Here is a 16829-nt window from a genome sequence, read left to right as displayed (position 1 = left end):
TTTACCAAGGCTTGATTTGTGACCCAAGATATGATCTATCCTGGAGAATGTTCCATGAGCACTTGAGAAAAATGTGTATTCTGTTGTTTTTGGGTGGAATGTCCTATAAATATCAATTAAGTCCATCTGGTTTAATGTATCATTTAAAGCTTGTGTTTCCTTATTTATTTTCATTTTGGATGATCTGTCCATTGGTGAAAGTGGGGTGTTAAAGTCCCCTACTATGATTGTGTTACTGTCGATTTCCCCTTTTATGGCTGTTAGTATTTGCCTTATGTATTGAGGTGCTCCTATGTTGGGTGCATAAATATTTACAATTGTTATACCTTCCTCTTGGATCGATCCCTTGATCATTATATAGTGTCCGTCTTTGTCTCTTGTAATTGTCTTTATTTTAAAGTCTATTTTGTCTGATATGAGAATTGCTACTCCAGCTTTCTTTTGATTTCCATTTGCATGGAATATCTTTTTCCATCCCCTCACTTTCAGTCTGTATGTGTCTCTAGGTCTGAAGTGGGTCTCTTGTAGACAGCATATATATGGGTCTTGTTTTTGTATCCATTCAGCCAGTCTGTGTCTTTTGGTGGGAGCATTTAATCCATTTACATTTAAGGTAATTATCGATATGTATGTTCCTATTCCCATTTTCTTAAATGTTTTGGGTTTGTTATTGTAGGTGTTTTCCTTCTCTTGTGTTTCTTGCCTAGAGAAGTTCCTTTAGCATTTGTTGTAAAGCTGGTTTGGTGGTGCTGAACTCTCTCAGCTTTTGCTTGTCTGTAAAGGTTTTAATTTCTCCATCAAATCTGAATGAGATCCTTGCTGGGTAGAGTAATCTTGGTTGTAGGTTTTTCTCCTTCATCACTTTAAGTATATCCTGCCACTCCCTTCTGGCTTGCAGCGTTTCTGCTGAAAGATCAGCTGTTAACCTTATGGGGATGCCCTTGTGTGTTATCTGTTGTTTTTCCCTTGCTGCTTTTAATATGTTTTCTTTATATTTAATTTTTGATAGTTTGATTAATATGTGTCTTGGTGTGTTTCTCCTTGGATTTATCCTGTATGGGACTCTCTGTGCTTCCAGGACTTGATTAACTATTTCCTTTCCCATATTAGGGAAGTTTTCAACTATAATCTCTTCAAATATTTTCTCAGTCCCTTTCTTTTTCTCTTCTTCTTCTGGGACCCCTATGATTCGAATGTTGGTGCGTTTAATGTTGTCCCAGAGGTCTCTGAGACTGTCCTCAGTTCTTTTCATTCTTTTTTCTTTATTCTGGTCTGCAGTAGTTATTTCCACCATTTTATCTTGCAGGTCACTTATCCGTTCTTCTGCCTCAGTTATTCTGCTATTGATCCCATCTAGAGTATTTTTAATTTCATTTATTGTGCTTGTCATCGTTTCTTGGTTCCTCTTTAGTTCTTCTACGTCCTTGTTAAATGTTTCTTGCATTTTGTCTATTCTATTTCCAAGACTTTGGATCATCCTTACTATCATTATTCTGAATTCTTTTTCAGGTAGACTACCTATTTCCTCTTCATTTGTTAGGTCTGGTGTGTTTTGACCCTGCTCCTTCATCTGCTGTGTGTTTTTCTGTCTTCTCATTTTGCTTATCTTACTGTGTTTGGGGTCTCCTTTTCACAGGCTGCAGGTTCGTAGTTCCCGTTGTTTTTGGTATCTGTCCCCAGTGGCTAAGGTTGGTTCAGTGGGTTGTGTAGGTTTCCTGGTGGAGGGAACTAGTGCCTGTGTTCTGGTGGATGAGGCTGGATGTTGTCTTTCTGGTGGGTTCGTCCACGTCTGGTGGTGTGTTTTGGGGTGTCTGTGGCCTTATTATGATTTTAGGCAGCCTCTCTGTTAATGGATGGGGCTGTGTTCCTGTCTTGCTAGTTGTTTGGCATAGGGTGTCCAGCACTGTAGCTTGCTGGTCGTTGAGTGAAGCTGGGTCTTGATGTTGAGATGGAGATCTGTGAGAGATTTTCGCCGTTTGGTATTACGTGGAGCTGGGAGGTCTCTTGTGGACCAGTGTCCTGAAGTTGGCTCTCCCACCTCAGAGGCACAGCCCTGATGCCTGGCTGGAGCACCAAGAGCCTTTCATCCACACGGCTCAGAATAAAAGGGAGAAAAAATGGAAAGAAAGAAAAAAAGAGGATAAAATAAAATAAAATAAAGCAATTATAATAAAAAATAAGAAAAACAATTATTAAGAGTAAATTTATTAAGAAAAAAAATTTTTTTTAATTTTTAAAAATAGATTTATTAATTTTTTATACTAAAAATAAGAAAAAAATTATTTAGAAAAAATTTATTAAGAAAAAAAATTTTTTAATTTTTTAAAATAAAAAATATGAAAAAACTTATTAAAAATTTTTTTGAAAAATAGAAAATAAGGAAAAAATTATTAAGAAAACATTTATTAGGGAAAAAAAAAATTTTAAGCCAAAAAAAAAACAAAAAACAAAACAAAAAAAAAACGGACGGACCTAACCCTAGGACTAACGGTGAGAGCAAAGCTATACAGACAAAATCTCACCCAGAAGCATACACATCTACACTCACAAAAAAAAGGAAAAGGGGAAAAGTTAATATATCCTGCTCCCAAAGTCCATCTCCTAAATTTGGGATGATTCGTTGTCTATTCAGGTATTCAACAGATGCAGGCACATCAAGTTGTTTGTGGAGCTTTAATCCGCTGCTTCTGAGGCTGCTGGGAGAGATTTCCCTTTCTCTTCTTTGCTCGTACAGCTCCCGGGGTTCAGCTTTGGATTTGGACCCGCCTCTGCATGTAGGTCCCCTGAGGGCGTCTGTTCCCCGCCCAGACAGAACGGGGTTAAAGGAGCAGCTGATTCGGGGGCTCTGGCTCAGTCAGGCCGGGGGGAGGGAGCGGTACGGAGGAGGCGGGGCGAGCCTGCGGCGGCAGAAGCCGGCGTGACGTTGCAGCAGCCTGAGGCGCGCCGTGCGCTCTCCCGGGGAAGTTGTCCCCGGATTACGGGAGCCTGGCCGTGGCGGGCTGCACAGGCTCCCGGGAGGGGCGGTGTGGAGAATGACCTGTGCTCGCCCACAGGCTGTTTGGTGGCGGCAGCAGCAGCCTTAGCGTCTCATGCCCGTCTCTGGGGTCCGCGCTGATAGCCGCGGCTCGCGCCCGTCTCTGGAGTTCGTTTAAGTGGCGCTCTGAATCCCCTCTCCTTGCACGCCGCGAAACAAAGAGGCAAGAAAAAGTCTCCTGCCTCTTCGGCAGCTGCAGACCTTTTCTCGTGCACCCTCCCGGCTAGTTGTGGTGCGCTAGACCCTTCAGGCTGTGTTCACGCAGCCAACCCCAGTCCTCTCCCTGGGATCCGACCGAAGCCCGCGCCTCAGCTCCCAGCCCCCGCCCGCCCCGGCGGGTGAGCAGACAAGCCTCTCGGGCTGGTGAGTGCTGCTCGGCGCCGAGCCTCTGTGCGGGAATCTCTCCGTTTTTCCCTTTGCGTCCCTGTTGCTGTGGGATCCGTGCTGATAGCCGCGGCTCGTGCCCGTCTGTGGAGCTCGTTTAGGCGGCGCTCTGAATCCCCTCTCCTTGCGCGCCGCGAAACAAAGAGGCAAGAAAAATTCTCTTGCCTCTTTGGCAGCTGCAGTCTTTTTCCCGGACTCCCTCCCGGCTAGCACCGAAGCCCGAGCCCCAGCTCCCAGGCCCCGCCCGCCCTGGCGGCTGAGCAGACAAGCCTCTCGGGCTGGTGAGTGCTGGTCGGCACCGCTCCTCTGTGCGGGAATCTCCGCTTTGCCCTCCGCACCAATGTGGCTGCGCTCTCCTCCGTGGCTCCGAAGCCTCCCCCCTCTGCCACCCGCAGTCTCTGCCCACGAAGGGGCTTCCTAGTGTGTGGAAACCTTTCCTCCTTCACAGCTCCCTCCCACTGGTGCAGGTCCCGTCCCTATTCTTTTGTCTCTGTTATTTCTTTTTTCTTTTGCCCTACTCAAGTACGTGGGGATTTTCTTGCCTTTTGGGAGGTCTGACGTCTTCTGCCAGCGTTCAGTGGGTGTTCTGTAGGAGCAGTTCCACGTGTAGATGTATTTCTCATGTATCTGTGGGGAGGAAGGGAATCTCCGCGTCTTACTCTTCCGCCATCTTGCCCCTCCCCCCTCCCCTACATCTTTAGGTGGGAGTGCAAACCTGCTGATACCTTGATTTCAGACTTTTGGCCTCCAGAACTGTAAGAAAATTAATTTCTATTGTTTTAAGTTGCCAAGATTATGTAATTTGTTATGGCAGCCCTAGAAAACTTATACAATTAGCAAAGTGCTCAAGACATTACCTGATGCCGGGTAGACATTCAGTAATCATATCTGGAATGATGAAGATCATGATAATTTTCTTTTATTAATCAATAGATACAAAGTATTCATTCAACATGCCTAGTCCTATGTGAGACTTATTTTTAGATTGTTCTGACAGGCTTATATGATACATTTTTAAAACATTTACTTTAATGTGCCTTTAATTCTATTGGCAATCTGGTCTGGGATATTTTTATCTTTAGACTGACTTAAAGAACAAGCTCTAAGATATAACTTTAAAAATAGGAATTGACCATTTCTCACCTTCCTCTCTGTTTTTTAAAAATTATTATTATTATTATTTTTAAGTCAAGGATAACTGAAAGAACAAGAAGATCTTCATAAGTTACCTCTTTATTTGGTCTTTAAGCACAACATTTTATTTTGCTGTTTAATAAAAAGTAAGGGAAAGAGAAAAGAAAGATGGAGGAAAGGATTAAAAATTATTCAGCAATTATAAATACATTTAAAAACTCATTTTGAATGTCAATAGCTGGTACATTGATATAGGCAAGGACAAAGCATAATATCGGCATGTACAACTCACTGGGTCAGAGAGTAGGAATTGGTTAGTTCAGAGCCAAGAAAAGCTAATTATAAATATAATTAACATTGTTTTCATTGAGTTCATGGAAACTCTTCAAGGTTGGCATCCATTTATTTCCCTGTGAGTAATAGGACAGGGAGATGACATACTATCAAGGCCACCAATATCTCATGTTAGACTGGAGGAATTGTTTTGTGTATATAACATACTCAGAATTTATGGGTGTAAGATTTCAAAGCCTAGCCCTAAACCTTGACATTCAAATGTGAAAGCTTAAATAATTGCACAATTTTGAGAGATTAATACTCTGCTAGCAAGGGAACTAAAGTGAATTTCTTTCTTTTTTTTTTTAAGAACTACAAGGTTTTGATGATTTTGTGTGACACACTTTCAGTATAGCTATACATATTTACAGCAAGTAATGGAGGTGTTTTGAAGAATGACACTTATTTTACCACAGAAATTGCTTAATGAAGAAATTACTTTCTTGAAATTAGTAAAGGGATTATCTATAAGCAAAAATCAGGCAGGAATATCTACTTTTAAATGCATATTCAGAATCTTAACACTTTTCAAAACCTTTGCCCAAATAATCCAACTTTTATTTTAAAGAAATAACCTCTAACACTAAAAAAAGCTTTAAAATCCAATATTTCTATTACAATAGGGGGTAAAGTTTAAACCTCCCATTCTAATAACAGGGTAATGGCTATACAGTTGTTATTATGTTTCATAAACTACTGGAAAAGAGGATTGAAGAAGGGAGAGTTATCAGAAATCAATTTGAATGAGTGACTGAAGGTGAAGCTGGGAAAGAACTAATCCCATGGGGAAAATAAACCAAATATTCCAAACTTCACCAGGTAGTAAAGTTTTAGGGACAGAGAAAGGGGTGACTCTAAATCGGTCATTTGTTGGAATAGTCTCAGCTATTCCCCTATACTTCTGTCTGTGTTCCCAGTAATTGGATCATTATTAAAAAATAAACGTGATTCACCTCTCTAGTGTCAGGACACAACCACTACTTTGGTGTAACACAAGAAGTACCATTATTTCCCACTTTGTGGCAGATCAGTCTAGTATCTGTGGTGGCTCCTGGGAATCTGTAGTAGACCCTGGTAGGCTACTTGCACACCTGGAAGTAGACAAAAGTAGCAGTCACACCACTTAGTAGAGCCTATAGTATTTGCCAGTGATTTTCTGTAAATATGGAGAAATTGTCCACCATTCCTCCAAAATATTCTGGAATCCAGGAGGAATGATAGTAGCCACAGGGCACAGAGCTACCTGGTAGACACCATGGTGGTCAGAAAATGTCAGTGGTCTTTGGAAATCACATGGATGCAGATTAGATCCATATTCATGAGGAAATGTGAGATACTATTATGTGACCACTTGGGAACTATCCAAAATACATTCCAGGATCTTATCAGGCTCTGAAGACTTACATAGGAAGACAATGGCAAGAGCCAGTGAAAGTTGAATAAATAATGAAGTATGGCCCCATTTATACCCACAGGTCTTGAGAAACTTGGTAGCTAATATGTAAATAATTACATATTTTAATGATAAAATATATAACCATTAAAAGTAATTTTCAGAAAGAATTCTCAATATAAATAAAAAAGCTTTTTGCAATTATATATATAAATAAATATAAGTATATCTAGGTATGTCTGTGTTTCTGTTTATTATTGCAGCTGGCTAAAATGCTAAATGGATTTTAATCATATCTAGAGGTTGTGACCTAAAATATAGGTTATATGGAGCACATGTAATTAACTCTGAATGGATATATGTAGTACTTCAATTACTTATTTGGTACAGTATTATGACACCGACATTTTAAATCTCTCCAGGAGTAAAGTCTAGGAGTTTGTTAATTTAATTATTTTAATCAATTTTAATGGAAATTTTGGTGGGAGCTGAGGATGCCGAATGTTAATTAATTTTTCTAAGGTTATTCATTTATTTATTTAACCTATCTTTATTTTTGACTGCCCACTATTCTAGGTTCTATGGATGAAACAGTAAGTAAAATTGTAGTATAATATAAGGTAGTCATAAATGTTTTGATAAAACATAAAGTAAGTAAGGTGATAGAGAATGATAGGAATGGTCAGAGTAATCTTCTCTAAGAATAAGGAGATGATTTTTAAGTTATTAATTTTATTTTTTCATTTACACTTCAATATATTTAAGTAAATTATACCAAATAGTGATCCTGAAAGCAAACAAATTTGCTTCTACAGTATTTCTTAATTTTTAGCTCTACCAGATAAAGAAATGAAAGATCTGAGAAAGATTGAACTTCTTAAAGAAATATTATATGTGTATGCATGCTTGTGTGTGTGTCTGTTTCAGCATATACAGTATTTGAATGTGTGTGTAACAAACAAAACCAAACTGCGATCCTGAAAAGCCCTAAACATCTACATTAAACGTTGTATTCAAGTGCTAAATGTACACTAACAATGAACTGTCAGAAAGAAAATTAAAGCAATACAGTTTACAAGATCATCACAAAGAATAACATACTTAGAAATAAATTTAACCAAGGAGTTGAAAGATCTGTGCACTGAAAACTGTAAGACATTGATGAAAAAAAAATTGAAGAAGACACAAATAAATGGAAAGATGGTCTTTGCTCATGGATTGGAAGAATTAATATTGTTAAAATGTCAATGCATTTTAGACATTTTAATGTCTAAAATGTAGATTCAATGCAATCCCTATCAAGATTCCAATAGCATTTTTTTACAGAAATAGAAAAAACACACCTAAATTTTATATGGAACTACACAAGACCCCAAGTCACCAAAGAAGTCCTGAGAAAGAATAACAAAGCAGGAGGCATCATACTTCCTGATTTCAAAATAATAGGAAGCTATAGTAATTAAAATAGTATAGTATTGGCTTAAAAACAGACACATCGATCAATGGAACAGAATTGAGATTCCAGAGATAAACCCATACATATATGGTCAGTTAATTTATAACAAAGGAGCCAAGAATACTGAGTGGAGAAAGGAGAGTCTCTTCAATAAATGGGGATGTGAAAACTAGACAGCCACATGCAGGAGAATGAAGCTGGATCCCTATCTTACACCATACACAAAAATCAACTCAAAATGGATTAAAAACTTTCATGTAAGACCTAAAGCCATAAAAATTCTAGAAGTAAACATAGGGGGCATGTTGACATTGGTCTTAGCAATGATTTTTTGGATATGACACCAAAAGCAAAGTCAATAAAAGCAAAAATGAACAAGTGGGACTACATCAAATTAAAAAGTTTCTGTACAGCAAAAGAATTCATCAACAAAATGAAAAGGCAGCCTATGGAATGGGAGAAAATATTTGCAAACCATATATCCAATAAGCACTTAGTATCCAACATATATAAGGAATTCATATAACTCAATAGCAAAAAAGTAAATAATCCAATTAAAAATGGGCAAAGGATCTAAATAGACACTTTTCCAAAGAAGACATACAAATGGCCAATAGGTACGTGAAAAGATGCTCAACATCACTAATCATCAGGGAAATTCTAATTAAAACCACAAAGAGATACCACCTTATACCTGTAGGATGGCTATTATCAAAAAGGCAAGAGGTAACAAGTACTGGCAAAGATGTGGAGAAAAGGCAACCCTTGTGCACTGTTGTTGGGAATGTACATTGGTGCAGCCATTATGGAAAACAGTACGGAGGTTCCTCAAGAAATTAAAAATAGAACTACCACACGATTCGGCAATCTCACTTCTGGGTATATATCCAAAGGAAACAAAACCATTATTTCGAAAAGATATCAGCACTCCTATGTTCATAGCATCTATTCACAATAGCTAAAATATGGAAACAACTTACGTGTCTGTCAATGGACGAATGGATAAGAAAAATGTTATATATATATATAACACAATGTAATTTTTTCAGCCTTTAAAAAGAAGGAAATCTTGTCATTTGTGACAATGTGGCTCAGTCTTAAGGGTATTATGCTAAGTGAAATAAATCAGACAGAGAAAGACAAACACTGCATAGTATCATATATGCGGGATCTAAAAAAAAAAAAGTCAAAATCATATAAACAGAAAGTATAAAAGTTGTTTTCAGGGAATTAGGGGTAGGAGAGTTTGCTAAAAGGGTACAAGCTTCCAGTTACAAGAGGAATAAGTTCTGAGGATCTAATGTATAACTTGGTTAACTATTGTTGATAACTCTGTACCGTATAATTGAAATTTGCTAAGAGAGTAGACCTTAAATGTTCTTAATGAAAGAAAAAAAGGAAGAAAGGAAAGGAGGAAAGGAAAGGAAAGGTAAACATGTGACATGATGGATGTGCTTATTAACTCAACGAGGGGAATCCTTTTATGGTGACTATATATAGCATATCATCATGTTGTACACTTCAAATATCTTACAATTTTATTTGTCAATTGTACCTCAATAAAGCTGAAAAAAAGGAGCTAAAAAGGAATCTGAAACTCCCTGAATTTCACTCAAGAAGATGACTACTTAAATATTTGTGAGAAAAAGAAGGCTTTTAAAGACACATGGAAGTGATATACAATGGAACAAATGTTTAGTGACCTTTCTGAAGAACTCTGCTCATCAAGCATAACTGAAGTTGATGCCTGATGGGAGGCATGTTTGAGCACCCAGTGAGATGTCAGTCATCCTCCAAGAACTGATGAAAAGGCCCCATGGCCAGTGGTGTCCTGGAGCAAATCATGTACATCTTTTCCCAACAGTAAATTCTACCAATCAGAGCTTCAGGTATTTTGTGTGTATCTGTGATATAACTGTTAAATGCTTACTAGTGCACTACTGCCTATTGCTGCCCATTGGGAGCTGCAGGAGCTTTTACTGGAATTGAATCCAAAGTCTAGCATAAGGTACATATGCCTTAAGATATGAAAAGGCTTGCCATATATGTTAAAACCTTGTGGACAGAGAAGACAAGCAGTCGTTTCAAATATAAAAGTCAAGTCAAATGAGCTAAGGAATATAACCCTGATTCCATGTCTGAATTCTGCTACTAATGTCAATACCTGAAATGAAAAGATGAGCCCAAAAGCGTAAGCTCTATCAATGAAAAGGTCATACTGAAGTCTGTTATTAATTCAGCAAAGCCCCCAAAATTCTTAATGGAGATAGCACATTTAAAAAAGGGTGGAGGAGGCTACAAATACATTCAAATGAAGGGCAAGAGTAGAGGGAAATGAACACTTATCTGCCACGTATGTCTCTACTTTCAATTACCTACTATTAATGATGAGTGTCATATTTGCCATTACTAGTGATGTCACATTTGCCACTCCAGATTATAAGCATTGATTTGTAACTGAGTTACTTTTCATGAGACAACTGTATGTACTATGCTTCAGGGTGACTGACAGCAAGGATTAAATCACACAAGTCTCTGAAAGAACAATAATTAAGACATAAGATTAGTTATAAAGTAGAAGATTTTTACAGTTCTGAATTATTATAATTATAGAAAATTATTGCAAATCCAACTATTTGTTTTTATTAAGTGTTTCAGATGGTTAATCATTATCTTAAGCAATGTTGGATAATGTTTTTAGTGTTTGGTAAGAATAGAAGGATTCAAAATTTTATATATAACACGATTACATCCTTATTAAGATTTACATAAGTGGCTGGAGGAAATACATTACATTCTTTTAGGTGCAGAGGTGTTTGCTTCTGGTTATGATGCCATCAGTGGTACTGGACTAGCCTTCCTGCCATAATCAACCGTAAAATTGTGCAAATTATATAAGGCAACTGTTCTCAGGTAGTGGACAACTGACAACAGGAGACTGTAATCACTAAGAGAAGGGAAATTCTCAAGGTAAACCTCAGGGTGGCCCTGGACTGAGAAAAATCTTATAACTACAGTGCAACATCATGACTCTGGTACAGCAATTCAAGCAGAGCCTCAGGAAAAGACAGAGTTTAGAGTTCAGGGCAGAGCTAAAATGGGTTCAGTGAGGTATAGTACTAGAAAGGAAAGTCCCTTTCAAGTCCTTGGCTGAGGGCTGGAATACACATAGGGAGGAAGAGACTACCACTCTAGTGGGAATGGCTGCTATAGGACTGAAATTGGAATAAAGATACTAAAGGCTGAGCCGTGCTGGGGACACTGGGGTCCAGCCAAAGCAGAGAGACCTTAAATCCTCATTAATATCTTTAACATCCCATTACATTTGAGAGATAAGAAAAGGATGCCTTAGGAATAAGGATCATGCCCTAGAGTAAGGACAAAGACTAAAATTAAGCTCTGACAAGATTCACATTTGAACACAGAGTTTGGAGGGTAAATCCTAATAAGTTGGAGAAGCTTGGTAAACATCATGGGCTTTCCACAGATTGGCTCTACCAAACTGTAAAACAAAACCTGCCTATGCAAGTTCAAGGTGAACATTCAGTGGCTAAACTGCCCACCAGAACACAAATTAATGCTCTTCAGGGAAAGACAGTAGAATTTCTGGTATCTACATATAATTCACAATGCCCCATATATAATCAATAATACCAGATATGTAAAGAAACAGGAAAATATGACTGATAGTTTTTTTAAAAACAATCAATAGAAACTTACTTCATTGATGGCATAAAATTGGGTTTGGTAGACAAAGACTTTTAAAAGAGCAATTGTAAGTATGTCAAAAACTGAAGAAAACTCTTTTAAAAATTGAAGGAAAATATAATCTTAATAAATAACCACATAGGTATACCAGCAGAAAATGGAAAGGCTGAAAAATAATGGCATGGACATTCTAGAACTTAAAAACACTATAAGCAAAATCATTCTCTCAAGATAAATGAAAAGAGTACAAAGGACCCAGGAAATAATATCAAATGGTCCCATGATACCTGTAATTTGAGTTTGGAAAGAGACAAAAGTGACAATTGGGCAGAAAAAATATTTAAGAAGAATTTAGGTCCAAAAGTTATCAAATGTGATTTAAAGCATTGATCTAGAGATTTAAGAAATTTAGCAAATCCCAAGCAAGGTAAGTATTTAAAAAAGCACAGCAAAGTAAACCGTAATCAAATTTCTTTAAAGAACTTTATTTATTTTTAGAATAAATTTATTTTTAAAATTTGTTTTATTTTTGGCCACATTGGGTCTTCACTGCTGCACGCGGGCTTTCTCCAGTTGCGGTGAGCGGGGGCTACTCTTCGTTGCGGTGCGCAGGCTTCTCATTGTGGTGGCTTCTCTTGTTGTGGAGCACGGGCTCTAGGCACACGGGCTTCAGTAGTTGTGGCACACGGGCTCAGTAGTTGTGGCTTGCGGGCTCTAGAGTGCAGGCTCATTAGTTGTGGCACACAGGCTTAGTTGCTCCGTGGCATGTGGGATCTTCCCAGACCAGGGCTGGAACCTGTGTCCCCTGCATTGGCAGGCAGATTCTTAACCACTGTGCCACCAGGGAAGTCCCATAATCAAATTTCTGTAAGCTAAATAAATCTTAAATCTTAAAATCAGTTGGAAGAGAAAAGACACATTGTATATAAGGAAATAACAACATGAATGACATCTATCTTCTCATTAGAAAAAGAAATGCAGAAGAAAATAAAATAATATCTTTAAAGTGCTAAAAGAAAAAAAGAAGTCCATCTACCCAGAATATATTATTCAGCAAAAATATCCTGTAGGAACAAGAGTTCCTACAGGATAAAACAGGTAAACAGGTAAACAGGTAAAAACATTTACAGACAAATTAAATCCAAGAAAATTTGCCTTTAGCTGTACTGAACTACAAGAAATGCTATAGCATGTTTTCAAGCTGAAGGAGAAAGATGCCAGTTAAAAAACTCAGAAGGGAATGAAGAGCCCTGGAAATAGTAACTAAGTGGATAAACACAGAAGTACATGTTTGTTCCTTTTCATAATTCTCTTAAAATAAAATAACTGTAAAAGTAAAAAAAAAAATTGTAACACGGGGTTAATAAAGTATAAGAACTATGACAAGAATATCATAAGTTGTTATATTTCAGAAATAGAGATTTTGAAGTGTAAAATGTAATAAGGAAAGTGTAGGGAAATGGGAAGAGAGAACTGAGAAATGGCAACTGTGAGCAGTGAAGTGGTGAAATATCGACCTGAACATATGGATAAATTAAGGATGTATATTGCTAACCCTCAAATTATCACTAAAATAATCAAAAGAAATATAGATAAAAAGTCAATAGAGAAAAAAAGTGGAATACTAAGAATATTCTGCAAAGGAAAAAAAAATGTTTTCTTTCATTACTCACAATATAACACTTCATTTCCAACACTTTGCTGAACACTTCTGACATTTCTGATCATCAAATGCCTGGGGGTTTCCTCCCACCAATAAGTACTCAAACACCACCTACTCTCTTACAGTTTAACTCAATTCTTACACTATCTATCTGTAGATAACATCAGATCCCACAGGTTAAGGGATAACATCAGATCCCACAGGTTAAGGGCTCACTTCCACGCAACTAACCCTGTTCCTCACTGCAGATGCTAAATGAAAGTCCAGGGTTACCTGTGCTTCTGGCTGGCCAGCTCTAAATTGGAGGTTCAATGACCCCCTCCTTGGGTTCAATTAATTTGCTAGAGCTGCTCCCAGAACTCAGGGAGAGGGTTCCCTTACTAGATTACTGGTTTATTATAAAAAGATATAACTCAGGAACAGCCAAATGGAAGACAGGCATAGAGCAAGGTATGTGGGAAGGAGCACAGAGCCTTCTCACATTTTGTCTCTGGGGTGCCACTCTCCCAGCACCTCCACATATTCAACAACCTGGGAGCTCTCTGAACCCCATCCTTTGGAGGTTTTGTGGAGGCTTCATTATGTGGTTTGATTGATTAAATCATTGGCCATTGGTGATTAATCCAACCTCCAGTCCCTATCCGCTCCCCAGAGGACAGGGCAGAGGGTGAAAGTTTCAGCCCACTAATCAAAAGGTTGGTTGCTCTGGCATCTAACCCCCATCTTTAGGGGTTTTTTCAAAAGTTACTTTAACATAAACTCAGGAGTGGTTGAAAGGGGCTTGTTGTAAATAACAAAAGAGTATTTTCACCTTTAGAACTCTAGCTACATTAGAAAGTCCAAGGGTTTTAGGAGCTCTGTGCCAGGAGAGGGGATGGAAACCAAATATATAAAAAAAAAAAAAAAAAAAAAATATATATATATATATATATATATGTGTATATATATATATATATATGTATATAGAGATATATATGCACACATACACACACATATATACATATATATATATCTTACTAATACTACTAATATTATTATAAATCATAATATTGCATCTGTTGACACCAAAGATGACAAGAGAGGTGCCCTAACCTATACAGGAGACAAATTAAACTAAAAATATAAGGATTGAATTAGAAGAGAAAAAATTGTTAGAATTTTCAGATTGATAGATATGGTTATTTCATGGAAAATACAAGAGAAGCTACAGGTAAATAATTAGAGGAAACATTCATCAGTATGCTAAACACTAGATAAGCATACAAACTGCAGTAAAAATCTGTACAATAGCAACAAAATTAGCATATGTAAAAAAAATACTATTTACCTTAACAAAAAATATGAAGAAACTAAGAATTAATCTAATAAAATAGGTGCAAGTCCTTACACATATAATTTAAAAACATAAAAGAATGCTGGAATAATGATATAGATAGTTCATTTTCTGGATAATAAAACTGTATTCACTATTGTAATGATTTATGAAATTTCAATCCCAATAAAAATCTTCCAAGCTGTTCTAATATAAAACTGTATTCACTATTGTAATGATTTATGAAATTTCAATCCCAATAAAAATCTTCCAAGCTGTTCTAAAATTTCTGTAGAAAAGCAGAGTCAAGATGATTCATGCCATACCTGAGGAAGCAAAAGGTGAAGGAGATAAGGATATAGCCTCCAAAACATTAAGACTAATTATAAAGCTATAGTAATTAACATATTGTAACATTGGTACAGGGAGAAATAAATATAATCATAGAATAAAATAGTCCAGAAACAAACCACTGCACATATATCCATTCAATATTAGGGAGAATGAGCATTGTAGGACACAGAAGAGGAAAGATTATTCAATCAGTGGTGCTGTGAAAACTAGTTATTCTTGAGAAAAATTATATTGGCTTATTACTTCACGCTATACACCAAAATTAATTGAAGAGTATTACAAGACTAGTATATAGGTAGAAAAAATTCTCATGCTAAAGTTAACATTTCAAAATTGTAGGGGAAGTAAGAAATAGTCAATAAGTAGTGCTAGAATAGCTATACACCATTAAACATATAAATTTATATCTCATACTTTATATCACACTGACTTTCTAATTAATTAGATATGTGATCATTTTAAAAACCAGGAAATATAAGAAAGTGAGTTTTGAAATTTGAGTACTGGGAAAACTTTTAAAGCATGATAGAAGATATAAAAAGATTAACTATATGAAAATTTAAAACTACCTAATGGTAATGGAAGAAAAATAAGCATAATTAATACATGTGGCAAACTAGAAAGTTACAATATTTGTAGAAGATAAAAAGATATATATGTGTGTGTGTATATATATGTATCTTAAAAGTCAGTAAGAGGGGAAAAAAGATCAAAAATACAAATAGAAAAAGAATTCGAACAGGCAACTCAAAGAAGCAATATATAAGAATAAAGAACATGAAGATGTTATTTTTAAGGTCATTAACCTTCAAAGAAAATAAGAATTGGCTTTTGTTAGTGTCATTATTGTGTAGACTGACAAAATATGGGATATTAAAAGATTTTTTATGTAACATCTTTATTGGAGTATAATTGCTTTTCAATGTTGTGTTAGTTTCTGCTGTATAGCAAAGTGAATCAGCTATACATATACATATATCCCCATATCCCCACCCTCTTGTGCCTCCCTCCCACCCTTCTAGGTGGTCAGAAAACACTGAGCTGATCTCCCTGTGCTATGCAGCTGCTTCCCACTAGCTATCTATTTTACATTTGGTAGTGTATATATATCAATGCTACTCTCTCACTTCGTCCCAGCTTACCCCTCCCCATGTCTTCAAGTCCATTCTCTACGTCTGCAGCTTTATTCCTGTCCTACCCCTAGGTTCATCAGAACCTTTTTTTTTTTTTTCTAGATTTCATAGACATGTGTTAGCATATGGTATTTTTTTTCTCTTTCTGACTTATTTCACTCTGTACGACAGACTCTAGGTCCATCCACCTCACTACAGATAACTCAATTTTGTTACTTTTTATGGCTGAGTAATATTCCATTGTATATATGTGCCACATCTTCTTTATCCATTCATCTCTTGATGGACACTTAGGTTGCTTCCATGTCTTGGCTACTGTAAATAGTGCTGCAATGAACATTGTGGTACATGTCTCTTTTTGAATTATGATTTTCTCATGGTATATGCCCAGTAGAGGGATTGCTGGATCATAAGATTGATATTTGATATTGGCACAAGTATGGAAAAATGAACACTTTCTCACATGGCTTGTATTATTTAACTTTAATATTTATGCTTTTTCCAGAGAACAGTTTGAAAGCCTTAAATAGTTTAGAACTTTTGACTAGGATTCTCCAATTTTAGAGTTTTGCTAAATAAATTGTACATATGAATAAAAAGGTTCATTGTGGTAATGGTTAGAATACAGAAAATTTTTTTTAATTAAATACCCTTCAGAAGCAGATATAACGTGATATATCTATACACTAAAATACAATGATCCATTAAAAATCTTGGAAATTTAATCTATGATATATTCAATCAAAACTTTATTGTTACAAATCAACAATATATGCGATATTTGTTGATTTAGTATTTCATTATAAATTCTGTAAGTATAACTAAATATTAATATCAATATCTTAATTTCATAGCGAGAGAAAGTCAATTAAAATCTTTTTACTTGACGACAATTTGTTACCTGAGATTAGGGTTTCATTTT

This window comes from Eubalaena glacialis, chromosome 10 (assembly GCF_028564815.1).
Source record: "Eubalaena glacialis isolate mEubGla1 chromosome 10, mEubGla1.1.hap2.+ XY, whole genome shotgun sequence".
Classification (NCBI taxonomy): Eukaryota; Metazoa; Chordata; class Mammalia; order Artiodactyla; family Balaenidae; genus Eubalaena; species Eubalaena glacialis.
Note: the sequence above shows the minus strand (reverse complement) of the source record.